This window comes from Malaclemys terrapin, chromosome 4 (genome assembly GCF_027887155.1).
Source record: "Malaclemys terrapin pileata isolate rMalTer1 chromosome 4, rMalTer1.hap1, whole genome shotgun sequence".
In the NCBI taxonomy this organism is placed as follows: Eukaryota; Metazoa; Chordata; order Testudines; family Emydidae; genus Malaclemys; species Malaclemys terrapin.
Genome location: NC_071508.1, coordinates 25,836,524 through 25,850,298, shown reverse-complemented (window position 1 = coordinate 25,850,298; position 13,775 = coordinate 25,836,524). Strand labels below are relative to the sequence as shown.

The window sequence follows — 13,775 nt, the reverse complement described above, 5'->3', positions numbered from 1 at the left end:
GACCTTTAGTAGCAGTTCAGTACCTCTTAAATTCATTACCACCAGAAATGTATTGTTGTGCCAATAGGTGCTGATCTCATATACATTAAATCATTGATGTATAGGCTTGAAACTCTCCACTGAAAGAGTTTAAATTAACCATATTAAGCACCCGATCAGCTAGTAAGGGGATTGTGTGGGTTAAAACACTGTCTTGTGGGCAGTTTAACACTTTCTGAAGTTCCTTTGTATTGCAAAGCGGTTGCACAGAAGGAGGGTTGATGCCCACACTCACCTTTTGAGGCTATATAGTGCTAGGTGAGTGGGTTTGGACATGGGGGTTCCCAGGTAAAGCCCAGAAGCTGAAGCAGGAGCAAGGAACAATGTGTTGAGCACAAAGATTCCAAAAGAAATGGAGACCCGAGACATCTGCTTCCTGGTCACAAAGCAGTGGTGCTTTAGCTGAAGTTTCTGCAGGAGGTAGTTACCCTTGTAGAGTTTGTGACCACTTGTTCAAGGGAACAGGACTTGGGTACATTTTGTAAATAAACAAAATCCATATCACCAATTTCTTCTCCAGGGGGAACCTGACTTAAAAGACCCTGAAATCTGCTACTGCTCGGCAAAAGGCCAACAATAATTAAATGTAAACTTGGCTACACATCCCGCTGTGTAGGCTTCCCACTTATTGAGAGTTATGATACCCTGAGCACATAGCCAACTGATCAGTCTTTCTCTGTTCCCTTGAGTGTGATGTTTGACTGTTCATATTTGGCAATGGTAGTGACTGGATTTAAGCCATGCAAAGCGCACTCAGCTACCAAAGTGATGAGTGCCTTAAATACAAAATAATTCACCATATTGTGTGATGTTATGTTTGTTTTATACACAAAAAAGCCAACTTTGTGTTTTCAGGCTGAATAACATTTATTATAGCTCCTGCTATTTTTTTTCTATGCAGCTTATCTTTGGGGAGGTCTGTGTTTACATTGTGGCCAAAGTTGCCTATATTGGACACTTGCCATCTTACTTATTGTCTTCTGCAGTTCCTTCCCCAACTGCATCCAAGCTTTTAAGGCCCTTTTACTCTGCTCTGCTCCTTTTACCTGGTGTAAATGGGCCAGAGCAAGAGTGAAGATCTCACCCTTAAATTCTAAATGACGTCATGTAATAAAGGATGACCCAGGAATGTTAATAAGAGATTGTACTGCCTCCACTTAGGCTGACAACGGGTTTGAACTTGGGCCCTTCACTGCTAAAAGCACAAGCATTACTGCTTGAGCTAAAGGAATAAATTCACTAGCTGTTAAACAGTAGCAGTTTCATAAACCTGTATTTTTTGGACCAGCCCATGAAGGGAGACAAAGGCAGTTTCTTTCCTAGGGTGAGTTACATGCTTCCTCCATCTGGTGACACTCATCCTGAGCATGTGGGGTCTACTGGAGTTGAAGGCCTGCAGAGGGCAACATTTTGTAACTAACCCTGCTTGGATTGATAATAAGGTTTAAACCCAAGACCTTCAATGGTAGAAACTTCACAGCTTGAGCTAAAGGATGATGCGTACAATTTTCAAAAATCACTGAGTGAGTTAGGAGTCTAAGCCCCAGGGACTTTCAATAAAACTTACCCTCCTAAGTGCCTAAGTCACTTTTGAAAATAGGACTTAGGAACCTAGTCACTTAGCCATTTTGAAAATTTTTATCTGTAATCCATTAGCTGAACACGTTAGCAGACTTATAAATGTCTGATGTGAACCAGCCACTAGAAGGAGACAAAGGACTGCAAATTCTAATTTGGATTACAGATCCACCACTCTCTTTTATTTTTTTCACTGTGTAATAGATTTTGTGGTTGTGAATCTTACAGATGAAGTTGCAGCTTTTGTCCAGTTACAAACAGCTCTTCTCACTCACTCCAAATTTTTTCTTTGAGCCTGGAAATTTCTATACTTGGTGTCAGCACAAAGATTTTTTTTAAGTTACATGAAAATCCATTCATCTGTTAGTAAACCAAGCAGATAACCACTGTTTCATCACCATTGAAGCAGGCCATAAATCTTTCCATTGACATTGCAATCTGCTAGATGAGGCCTGAGTTTGGTCTTTCGTGGGTTTGTTTGCAAGGAGTTAACTCAAATTTGACTACACTTTAAAACTTCAGCCTTCGTATTGTTTGCCGCTAGAGTTCAAAATGCAGAATTTGGGGGGGGGAAATAGTTCTAAGATATTGAAAATAGGGTTCTGGCATGTATAATACAAAGTGTCACTGTTACAAGTTGCATAATCAGCTGTAGCACTACTAAAGAATTTAGTTAGACACAATTTCAGCACTCCAGTAGACTGTCTGCAATCTATATTGACATGGAGAAGACTTATCCACAGAGTTGAGTGGAACTTATAGTTGGACATCGTGGAGTAGATAATGTCCAGTGTGTACTAAATCTAGTACTTTCAGCCCAATTAGAGTCCAAACCTTAATTAGTGTTATCTCTGGATGCAAAGAAGGCCTTTGACCGGGTAGAGTGTCAATATTTGTTTTGGCTCATTTTAAAAAATAGATTTTCAAAAACCCTTCTGTCATGTATAAATCACATCAAGCAGCTTTCGTTATTAATGAGGCTAACCACCCAACTGCCCCCCGTTTAGATTGCACAGAGGGGCAGAAATGTCCATCTTCCTCTCCTCACTTTGGCCTTTCGTGATCATTCCCCTCTATTTAACATTGGTGAGGCCTCATCTGGAGTATTGTGTCCAGTTTTGGGCCCCACACTACAAGAAGGATGTGGAAAAATTGGAAAGAGTCCAGCGGAGGGCAACAAAAATGATTAGGGGGCTGGAGCACATGATTTATGAGGAGAGGCTGAGGGAACTGGGATTATTTAGTCTGCAAAAGAGAAGAATGAGGGGGGATTTGATAGCTACTTTCAACTACCTGAAAGGGGGTTCCAAAGAGGATGGCTCTAGACTGTTCTCAGTGGTAGCAGATGACAGAACAAGGAGTAATGGTCTCAAGTTGCAGTGGGGGAGGTTTAGATTGGATATTAGGAAAAAAATTTCACTAGGAGGGCGGTGAAGCACTGGAATGGGTTATCTAGTGAGGTGGTGGAATATCCTTCCTTAGAGGTTTTTAAGGTCAGGCTTGACAAAGCTCTGGCTGGGATGATTTAATTGGGGATCGGTCCTGCTTTGAGCAGGAGGTTGGACTAGATGACCTCCTGAGGTCCCTTTCAACCCTGGAATTCTATGATTCTTTCCTTGAATTTCTATGCATACTGGATTAGAATATATCCATTAAAGAACAAAGGGAGTCAGGCTTGGGAAAGTTGCCCCGTCAAGCCGTCTGGAGTGGCTCACAAATGTGAGTGCCTACCTCAGGGCAGACTGTCAGAAAACAGGCAGATACCCCAAACTGGTGGTGTGTTCTATAATTAGATTTCACCTAGCCAGTGACAAATTTAAACTCCTGGATCACTATACCAGTCTTACTATAGAGTCACAGACAGTCCCCTTAGACTCTCTAGTCTATCTTGCCAACCAGACAAACTGGACTTTGTGATAAAAGGTCACTTAAACCAAAAATCACACCACACCAGTCCCAAGGGACCAGTCATTTACCCCAGATCAATTGGTACTCAGCTTTTACACCAAAGACAATACTGGCAGCCAATTCTATACTAAATTGACTAAAGGTTTATTAGCTAAGAAAAGGAAGTGAGTTATTGACAGGTTAAAGCAGGTAAAATATATGCACAGGTAAGTCACCATTTGTAATTCCAAATGGTGGCAATGATGTAATAAACTGCCAGTTTCCCAAAATTCTTTTCAGGGTACCCAGATTGTCACTGGGGATCTCCACTTTGCATCTGGAACACTTCCCTGTAAGAGTCCAGAGATAAAAGATCTTTCCTTGAATCCATTCTTACAGCTTATTCTCACAGAAGACAAGCTGACAGGGTCACTACCCAGATGGACTTTTCCTTTGATGATGATGAGTGAGGAATGCACTTAGAGTCTTTGACCACCGGTCATCACACACAGTGGCCACTTGCTTTGAAATTAACACTTTTCTGTTAAAGATTTTCATTTCCATTCCACAAGGCTTCTTTTTCATTTGATGGGTTATTTAGTTGCAGGGGTATACGCAATGTATATGTTTGCTATTACATTATAATAGGATACATATACGTTAAAACAGTGCACATATACCTCTACCCCGATATAACGTGACCCGATATAACACGAATTAGGATATAACGCGGTAAAGCAGTGCTCCGGGGTGGGGGGGGGGCAGAGTTGTGCACTCCGGCGGATCAAAGCAAGTTCGATATAACGCAGTTTCACCTATAACGCGGTAAGATTTTTTGGCTCCTGAGGACAGCGTTATATTGGGGTAGAGATGTAATAAGTTCTAGGGCTGTCAAGCGATTAAAAAAATTAATTGCAATTAATCGCGTGATTAAAAAATTCGCGATTAATTGCACAATTAATTGCCCTTTTAAACAATAGATTACCATTTATTTAAATATTTTTGGATGTTTTCTACATTTTCAAATATATTGATTTCAATTACAACACAATGCAAAGTGTACAGTGCTCACTTTATATTATTTTTATTACAAATATTTGCACGGTAAAAAACAAAAGAAATAGTATTTTTCAATTCGCCTAATACAAATACTGTAGAGCAATCTCTTTATCATGAAAGTTGAACTTACAAATGTAGAATTATGTACAAAAAATAACTATTCAAAAATAAAATAATGTAAAACTTAAGAGCCTACAAGTCCACTCAGTCCTACTTCTTGTTCAGCCAATCGCTTGAAAACGAGATTGTTTATATTTGCAGGAGATAATACTGCCCGCTTCTCATTTAAGATGTCACCAGAAAGTGAGAACAGGCGTTCGCATGGCACTATTGTAGCCAGCATTGCAAGATATTTATGTGCCAGGTGCGCTAAAAATTCATATGTCCCTTCATGCTTCAACCACCATTCCAGAGGACATGAGTCCATGCTGATGACACTGGGGTTCTGCTCGATAATAATCCAAAGCAGTGTGGACTGACGCACGTTCATTTTCATTATTCGAGTCAGATGCGCCAGCAGAAAGTTGATTTTCTTTTTTGGTAGTTCAGGTTCTGTAGTTAGCACATCGGAGTGTTGCTCTTTTAAGACTTCTGAAAGCATGCTCCACACCTCGTCCCTCTCAGATGTTGGAAGACACTTCAGATTCTTAAACCTTGGGTCAAGTGCTGTAGCTATCTTTAGAAATCTCACATTGGTACCTTCTTTGCATTTTGTCAAATCTGCAGTGAAAGTGTTCTTAAATGAACAACATGTGCTGGGTTACCATCTGAGACTGCTATAACATGTTTCAGAGTAGCAGCCGTGTTAGTCTGTATCCGCAAAAAGAAGAACAGGAGTACTTAAATGCTCTAATAAATTTGTTAGTCTCTAAGGTGCCACAAGTACTCCTGTTCTTCTTTTTGCTATAACATGAAATATATGGCAGAATGTGGGTAAAACAGAGCAGGAGACATACAATTCTCCCCCAAGGAGTTCAGTCACAAATTTACAAATTTACAAATAAACACATTCTTTTTTTAATGAGTGTCATCAGCATGGAAGCATGTCCTCTAGAATGGTGGTTGAAGCATGAAGGGGCATACGAATGTTTAGCATATTTGGCACGTAAATACCTTGCAATGCCAGCTACAAAAGTGCCATGCGAACGTCTGTTCTCACTTTCATTGACATTGTAAATAAGAAACGGGCAGCATTATCTCCCGTAAATGTAAACAAACTTGTTTGTCTTAGCGATTGGCTGAACAAGAAGTAGGACTGAATTGACTTGTAGACTCTTAAAGTTTTACATTGTTTTATTTTTGAGTTTAGCTATGTAACAACAAAATCTACATTTGTAAGTTGCACTTTCAGGTTAAAGAGATTACACTACAGTACTTTTATGAGGTGAATTGAAAAATACTATTCCTTTTGTTTATCATTTTTACAGTGCAAATATTTGTAATAAAAAATAATATAAAGTGAGCGCTGTACACTTTGTATTGTGTTGTAATTGAAATCAATATAATTGAAAATGTAGAAAAACATCCAAAAATGTTTAATACATTTCAATTGGTATTCTATTGTTTAACAGTGCGATTAAATCGGCAATTAATTGCTATTAATTTTTTTAGTTAATCACATGAGTTAACTGCGATTAATCGACAGCCCTAGTAATAACCCATTCATTTTCATGAAGTTTAAACACCGAATTCACACTTATACATTTAACAGTTACATTGATCTATACTAATACACAAGTGAATTGACGTGGGGCTTCAACATGAGCTGGCACCTGGTCTGTCAGTGTCACAGCCCCTTTGGCCTGAGTGGGTAGCCAAAGTCTGGAGTATTGTGGGATTGTTTCTGGTAGGAAAATAAATGGTGATATAAGTCAGGTCTGTTCTTGGTGCAATCTTGTTTATTTACCAAAAATGCACACATAGGCCTGTTTGAATGCTATAGAAACAAACAGAAGCAGGCAGTTTCCTTGCCTAGAAATCCCAAGTCTGCCCTTCCAGTGAGCTCTGTGCCTAAGAAGTCCTGTCTCTCTGCTTCTCTCAGAGCCAGCTCCCACACCCTCTCCTGACTTTCAGCCTTCAACAGATAGCCTACCCCCTGCATTTGCAACCAGGGAAACTATTGTTAATCTATCTGTTTACATACAAGAAGGAAAAGTGGAATCTGTGCTTCTCCAAAGAATGTGACCGTGGCCTGCTGTCACAGTACAAATGTTTTCAAACATTTCTGCTCCCCAGTGTTTGGGGTCTCTCTCCTTGGAGCCATGCCTCACAAGGCAGGAGAAAGACATGTGCAGGGGGTGGATCTGCTCCAGTGGTTGCACAGGGAAAGTGTGTGGCTTGCAGTTTAGATTGGAAAGTTCATGGGGAAAAAGTACAATTGCTTTGTGATTCTTTCTTTCCCTGTTCCTTTCTCTGCTCTTCACTAGACGAAGGGGCTGGATTTCCTGACACTGTGTGGGCTGGCTTGGGAAGGGTAAGCATTTGCAGTGGTTTGCTTCTCCCTCTCCATGCAGGCACTATCTTCTATCTTAGTATATAATGTATTTCTGTTTGGATTGCCTTCCAGTCCTGTAGGTATTATGTCCACAAATTTTGGGTGCAGCAGAAATTCTAGCTGGTTCTTAAGGTCCAATGGTAGTACAAATGTTCTGGGTCCATGTTCATAGCTCACCAAAACCCCTCCATTCAGCAATAGCTAGAGGGGTGAGCAGCAACACCAACATCTCTCTGGCATAGACTGTTGGATCCCCACCACAGGACTGGGAAGCCACGTCCCTTTTCCAGTCTGGTACTTTCAAAACTGCTATTTTTTCTGTCTAGTTGATGGCCAGACTTAAAAAAAGAGAGTGGGAACCATTAACATTGCCCCTAAAATAAATGCACCCCCCAGCCCACCGACCCAATCACACACGTAAAGACATTAAATTTTTTTAAAAACTATTATTTCATGCTACCTAAAATTTTAAGCATGTGCTCGTTTCTGAGGGACTGCAAACGTTATCTGAGAAATAAGGGTAATGAAACAACTGCATTCCTGAAATGCCAAAAAGTGTCTGTATTGTGGCCTTCAACAGCAAAGTTATGTTATGTCGGAGGATTTTTTACCCGCTTTGAAGGGAAAGAAAAAATATAATGCTGCTCTTGTGATTGACTTGGCAGGACCTTTTGGCTGAGAAGGATGAGCTCATTCTGCCTGGGAGCCAGGAGCAGCAGCCCAGGCACAGTAGGAGCAGAGGGAGGACACTTGAGGACCTGCTCATTGGCCTCAACAGAAGGAGCCAGAAGCATTTTGACTTTATGGGAGGAAGGGAGGAATGGGCTGCTCAGTGGGAGGAACATTTTCGCCAGAGGCAGGAGTCAATAATGGAGCAGGACACTCGGTAAAGGGAGCAGGAGCTTGCCCAAAGGGACTGGAAGCATGCTTTGTTGTAGTCCCAGGTACAAGTAGTGGTGGAAAGGATTCAGTCCTGCCTGCCATAATAGCCACTGCCGATGTCTGGGAACTGGCACCTCCTCCTCATCTGCCATCTACTCCTCCTCCAGCATCTACAGCGCAGGGTGCTGCTGAGATGGAGGATTCAAACCCCACCCCCAGTGACAAGACAGGGGCTGCAGGACTCCAGGCACAGCACCCTGCACTGGCATCCAAAGCCCCTACTAGGAGAAACCCTGTGACCATGTAGGAGGGGAACAATGAGCCTGACTGAGACTGTGCCTGAAGGCTATCATGTGCCCCGCCCCCAAACCACATGCAAGAGATGCTCTTGTTTGTCCCCCCGGACTCAGTAGCATAGCTAGTGGGGGAGCGGCAGCTCCCCACTGAGCACATTCCCCAAAAGTGGCGCCTTTTTAATTTTTACACTCACCCCAGCAGTCTGGGTCTTCGGCGGCAATTCGGTGGTGGGTCCTTCAGCCGCTCCGGATCTTCAGCGGCAAGTCCTCCAGTCTTTGGTGGCAAGACTTGGGTTTTTCTTTTTTTTTTCTTCACTGCTTCGGTGCCTTTTTTTATGGGTTCGTTCCCCCTGCTAGTAGAACCTGGCTACACCACTGCCCGGACTGTTTTCTGCAGCCATTCCCCCCTTGTCTGAGGGAATGGGAGTTCAAGGCCAAGAACACAAGGTCATAGACATTATAGTTTGAATGTTCTGAGGGAGTCTGATCTGTTTTGCTTTCTTTCACGGTTGCTTTTAAAATATGTTCAGAGTTATGCTACATTCACTAGTTTCAGTAAATGTTATTTTTGTTTACTTATGTGTGGACCCTTCATTCTGGCTGTGATGAAAGGGTAAATTGTTTTGTCATCCCCCCCCCGGCCCCCTGCTTTAGACCCCACCAGTCGGTACCGTGAGTCACATAACTCCCCTGGGTAGAAAACTGAAGGTCCTTTCTGTCCCCCCAACCCACCCCAACTCCCTCCTGTCCAGGTATATGTTAATAGAACATAGTAAACTGGAGACATGTGGAAAGTGCAACATGCATGGAAATGACAGATAAATTTTATTAATTGGGGAAGAAAAAGAAAAGGGTAGATAAAGTTCCCTGTGAGTTTGACAACACTTAGAACAGGAAAAATAAATTGAAGTAACCGAACAGCACTAAAATGACCTCTCCTCAACCCCCTCCCCCAACCACCCCTGCAAACCATGACTGCTTTGAACCACGGGGTTACTCACAGTTAACAGCTAGTAAGTGCCCTTATTCCCAAACCCTACAGTCGCCAGAATCCAGTTGTGAAAGTCCCTCCCAACCCCTTCAACTGTTGTCAAGATCCTACTAGCACTGAATAATTCCCCCTAGACTTGGTCTGCCTAACAATTGTGAACATTAACAGAAAATGAAAAAATAATAAATGCAATTTAACTGGGCAGATATCCTTGGCAGAACAATCACAAACCAAAAGTTGTCATACCTGCTGAGGGGCCTGTGATGGGCTGGGTCTCAGAAAACCTCTTGGGACTGCCACTTGATGTGCTGAGACTACCTCTTAGCCCATTTTCCCTGGCAGCTTGGGACTTCAGTACCCTGTCTTGTTGAGCCAGACACGCTAACTTGCTGCAAACATAGACCCAGGTGTGAACCACATCCCCCAAAAGCTGCAGGCTTAACTGAAAACAGCTTAAGAAGTGCTCCTGTCTCCAACATCCAGATACCCAGCTCCCAATGGGGTCCAAACCCCAAATAAATCCGTTTTACTCCATATAAAGCTTATACAGGGTAAACTCATAAATTGTCCGCCCTCTATAACACTGATAGAGAGATATGCACAGCTGTTTGCTCCCCCAGATATTAATTACTTGCTCTGGGTTAATTAATAAGCAAAAAGTGATTTTATTAAGTACAACAAGTAGGATTTAAGTGGTTCCAATTAACAACAGACAGAACGAAGTAAGTTACCTAGCAAAATAAAATAAAACACACAAGTCTAAGCCTAATACATTAAGAAACTGATTACAGATAAAATCTCATCCTCAGAGATGTTTCAATAAGCTTCTTTCACAGACTAGACTCCTTTCTAGTCTGAGCCCAATCCTTTCCTCTGGTACAGTCCTTGTTCCAGCTCAGGTGGTAGCTAGGGGATTTCTCATGATTGCAGTCTCCTTTGTTCTGTTGCACCCTCTTATATACCTTTGGCACAAGGCAGGAATCTTTTGTCTCTTTGGGTCCCCATCCCTCCTTCTAAATGGAAAAGCACCAGGTTTAAGATGGATTCCAGTACCAGGTGACATGGTCACATGTCCTGTGAGACCCCAAGCCTTCATTCTTCCCAGCCTGATTCACAGGAAGGCTTGCAAGTAAACAGAGCCATCTACAGTCAATTGTCCTAATTGATGGAAGCCATCAAGATTCTAAACCACCATTAATGGCCCACACTTTGCATAACTACAATAGGACCTCAGAGTTACATTTTATATTCCTAGTTTCAGATACAAGAATGATACATGCATACAAATAGGATGAACACACTCAGTAGATTATAAGCTTTGTAATGATACTTTACAAGAGACCGTTTGCATGAAGCATATTCCAGTAGCATTATATTCACACTCATTAGCATATTTTCATAACATCATATGGAGTGCAAAGTCACACCCTCCTACTGAACTTACTGCCAGAGACTTGGACACTGTCCATGGCAGAGGCCGTATACCTAAAATTCCTCTTTGACTCTCCTCTGGGGCAGACACTCCTGTGTCCCCCAAAAGGGAAGATGACCCTGATCCAGATGTGGACTCGCAGCTACCAACTATGACAGACCCTTCACTGGCCAGCAAAATCCCCTCCCTTTCACTCAGGCTGGGCTTGCTTCCAGCTACAGAGTCCTTGGGGTCTGTTCCCACCGCAGCAGTCACCAGGACCCCAACTTTCACCCCCAGGATTCATATCTCTGTGCACCTCTTCCACTCCATTACAGCCAGTTCATGCTTCAGGGTCTCAATTTATGCTTGTCTCTGGGCCTCAATTTCTTTGTCTTTTAAGTCCAGGGTTTGCTGGTGTGCAGCCCCTTGTCTGGCTGCTTCTACCTCCATGGCAGCCTTTTCCCAGGCAAATTGCGCATCAGTTTCCATTTGTCTCCCCTTGAGACTGTCACTCGATCGGCTGGGATACCACTGAGAACCCCCTCCTGCCAGAACAGGTGCCCCTCCACTCCTGTCTTGCTGAGTTAGACACTCCAGTCAGCATCAGCACAGACACAGAGGTTGGGCCACACCCCTCTACAGTTCACTGAAACTGAGATGCACTCATCTCAGGGCCTTCTTAGTTAACAGAGACTTTCCCAGCACCCAGTGTTCAGCCTTTCTGGGCAATTTGCAACCTGTGCAGTTCTAGCTTCTTTTGATCGTCACTCTTACTTATTTTGCTTACTTTTCTGTCCCTATTTCCCTTACCCAAAATAAGCAAACAGAAAATAACAAACCGGTAACCACTTTGTCTGTTCTCCAGCCACCACACTTAAAACTTACTTAAAATCACTACCAGTATCTCAAAGCAATGAGCTGTGCACAGATCCTGCTCAACTACGCCATTGTAACGGGTTGGGTCACAGAAACCCCCTTGGGACTGCCACCTAATGTGCTGAGACTCTCTCTGAGCCTGTTTTCCCTGTCAGCTTGGGACTTCAGTACCCAGTCTTGTTGAGCCAGACGCACTAGCCTGCTGCAAACACAGACCCAGGTGTGAACCACATCCCCCAAAAGCTGCAGGCTTAACTGAAAACAGTTTAAGAAGTGCTCCTGTTTCCAGTACCCAGATAAATCCATTTTACCCTGTATAAAGCTTATGCAGGGTAAACTCATAAATTGTTCACCCTCTATAACACTGATAGAGAGTTATGCACAGCTGTTTGCTCCCCCAGATATGAATTATTTGCTCTGGGTTAATTAATAAGCAAAAAGTGATTTTATTAAGTATAACAAATAGGATTTAAGTGGTTCCAAGTAATAACAGACAGAACGAAGTAAGTTACCAAGCAAAATAAAATAAAACATGCAAGTCTAAGCCTAATACATTAAGAAACTGATTACAGATAAAATCTTACCCTCAGAGATGTTCCAATAAGTTTCTTTCAGAGACTAGACTCCTTTCTAGTCTGGGCCCAATCCTTTCCCCTGGTACAGTCCTTGTTCCAGCTCAGGTGGTAGCTAGGGGATTTCTCATGACTGCAGTTTCCTTTGTTCTGTTGCACCCTCTTATATACCTTTGGCACAAGGTGGGAATCTTTTGTCTCTTTGGGTCCCCATCCCTCCTTCTAAATGGAAAAGCACCAGGTTTAAGATGGATTCCAGTACCAGGTGACATGGTCACATGTCCTGTGAGACTCAAAGCCTTCATTCTTCCCGGCTTGACTCACAGAAAGGCTTGCAAGTAAACAGAGCCATCTACAGTCAGTTGTCTTAGTTGACGGGAGCCATCAGAATTCTAAACCACCATTAATGGCCCACACTTTGCATAACTACAATGGGACCTCACAGATATATTTTATATTCCTAGTTTCAGATACAAGAATGATACATTCATACAAACAGGGTGAACACAGTAGATTATAAGCTTTGTAATGATACCTTACAAGAGGCCTTTTGCATGAAGCATATTCCAGTTACCTTATATTCACACTCATTAGCATATTTTCATAACATCATATGGAGTGCAATGTCACAGGGCCCTGCCCCAATTACCTGTAATGAGTCATTACCTAAATAACCAGCTAATGAAAGATAGTGGGAGGGGAACTAAACTGTGTGTTGAAATTCATATGAACAGGAATGTTCCCTCTTGTGTTATTACAGCAGCCGGAAGGAGTGTGATATTGAATGGTACTGCCTTTAGATGGATGGAAATAAGTCTGCTGGATATTGGGTGGCATCCTAATACTGAATACTTGATATCTTTATGCACAAGAAATCCTACGCTGTTAACATGTTTGTCCTCTCCACTGTAATAGAGTACATGGCCTTCTTCTGTTAATGCCTCTCCAAAGTTCTTCCATCCGACCTCAGAGATTCCTAGGAGGTGCCAGGTGTATTGTTCCATTGGTACAAGTCTACGCTCCTAGAACAGACTATGACGATGAGCAAATTGAAAATTTTTACAATCAGCTCCAAGACATCATTGATAAGGTACACAAGAAAGATATCCTGATTGTACAGGGAGACTGGAATGCTAAAGTGGGTACTAATGCACAGGCAGATTGGCGAGATTATTGTGGCCCTTTCTGTTATGCGGTAACCAATGAGAGAGTACTGAGAATTTTGGAGTTTGCCAGCTATAACAATGTGGTTCTTGCAAACACATTAGGAGCACATAAAGCATCCAGACGATCAACACGGCATGCACCTGATGGTTTACATCATAGTCAGATCGACTACATCAGGGGTTCTCAAACTGGGGGTCGAGACCCCTCAGGGGGTCACGAGGTTATTACATGGGGGTAGCGAGCTGTCAACCTCCACCCCAAACCCCACTTTGCCTCCAGCATTTATAATGGTGTTAAATATATAAAAAAGTGTTCTTAATTTATAAGGGGGGGGTCGCACTCAGAGGCTTGCTATGTGAAAGGGGTCACCAGTAAAAAAGTTTGAGAGCCACTGGACTACATCATGGCGCAAAACTGATTTTGTTCTGGGATCAACAGAGCTAAAACAAGGAGCTTCCCCGGTGCTGATACTGGAAGTGATCATGACCTTGTGATGCTAAACTTTTGTGATGCTAAACTG

At 42.5% G+C, this 13,775-nt stretch overlaps 1 protein-coding gene across 1 annotated transcript in view; it reads right to left on the bottom strand.

Moving 5' to 3' along the window:
• Window positions 1–12,289, bottom strand: part of LOC128837041 (protein NKG7-like) — a 40,422-nt gene extending 28,133 nt beyond the window's left edge. The window contains exon 1 of the mRNA XM_054027863.1: window positions 12,101–12,289. The gene's annotated coding sequence lies outside the window, so the exon portion shown is untranslated. The remainder of the gene's footprint in view (window positions 1–12,100) is intronic.
• Window positions 12,290–13,775: the final 1,486 nt, after the last annotated feature.